The sequence below is a fragment of the Sorex araneus genome, chromosome 1 (assembly GCF_027595985.1).
Source record: "Sorex araneus isolate mSorAra2 chromosome 1, mSorAra2.pri, whole genome shotgun sequence".
Classification (NCBI taxonomy): Eukaryota; Metazoa; Chordata; class Mammalia; order Eulipotyphla; family Soricidae; genus Sorex; species Sorex araneus.
The window spans coordinates 381265878-381267297 of record NC_073302.1 but is presented as its reverse complement, the minus strand read 5'-3'; the positions used below and the strand labels follow the sequence as shown (position 1 = coordinate 381267297).

At 28.0% G+C, this 1420-nt stretch overlaps 1 pseudogene; it reads right to left on the bottom strand.

The window, feature by feature from the left end:
* Positions 1-749: 749 nt before the first annotated feature.
* On the bottom strand, positions 750-848 carry LOC129401463 (U6 spliceosomal RNA; annotated as a pseudogene).
* Positions 849-1420: the final 572 nt, after the last annotated feature.

Below are 1420 nucleotides of genomic sequence, written 5' to 3'. Positions count from 1 at the left end.
AACTTTAAATTGTATCAAAATTTAGAATTAGTTCTGGTTGATAGTAAAAACAATTTGAATTATAATTGCATGATTTCAATTTATTCAAACTATGCAACACAAAATGGCATATTGTAGAAGGGATATTGACTTCAAAAGATTGCATGAGCTCAGAATCAGATCAACCTCTGATTTCTTACTAAATGCATTATAGAGTGCTATTGTATTATGGGTGAGTAACACAACAATCCTATGCCTCAGATAATCATTTGTAAAATTAAGATTGTCAATAAAGCAGTTGTTATGATCCATTTTCAAATAAATACATAGAACATTACTATCATTAGTATCATACACATATATTTATGTGTGTTTGTGTGTAAACAATCTTTATTTCTCTCCTGTTCATTTTAGTAACATTTTGGTTTTATATATATGTATATGTGTGCATATATGTATATATGTGTGTATATATATGCATATATGTGTGTGTGTGTGTGTGTGTGTGTGTGTGTGTGTAAACTCACTGACACATAGTAGGTAATTGATAAAACTGCAAAGTTAAAGCTTTAGTTTTTTGCCAAGACAAGAGATCTTCACTAAAAGTGCCCAGCTGAGATGAGTTGTTTGTATATTGAAGAAGTTAAGACGAACGATTCAAATGTGTACTTCAAGCTCTCAAATTGGCAAAATGTAGTAGGAGTTGCGACTGGAGCTCAGAACTAATTCTTTTCTTTAAAAATCAAACACTTTAATTAAGCAAAATCCTTTAAAATATGTAACACTTCACGAATTTGTATGTCATCCTCACTCAGATGTATAATTTTCTCTATATCATTCCAGTTTTTTCTACTTTTTTCAATAAAAAAATGGCAGCTTAATATCAAAGGTAAAGTCAACTTATTAGAAGTGACATTTTTGTTGAATCAATTTCTTTTCTTTAGAGCCCAGGATGGAAATTCAACATAAAAATGCCCACAGCTTTGTAATAATTTTAAAATGTGCTTTTCTGTTTTTGAAAACTTGGTCATTGGACTATTTTATATCTTTTCCAAAAGTTTTTTTTCACTAATTGTCTAAGTCATCCATAATAAAAATAGATTTATTAAATTGAAAAATTTAGGGTGAAAACATCTTAAAATTATAGAACTGAATGGAACTTCTTTAATTCACATAAGAATCAATTGTTCAAGTTATTACTAATGTTATATTTTAATTTTCCAAAATTTTTAAGTCAGAAAGCTCAATGGGTATTTAGTTTATAAATATTTGACTACCCCTATGCCATTCTGTTATTGAAAGTAATGAGATATCTTTCTCTTCAGGATCATATCACATGTTAAATGTCTTTGAAGCATTATAAATTATTCAGGAATTCTTTCTGATTAATATATATACATATATATATATAGGCAAGGCTTTCACACAGTAAACAAAAATA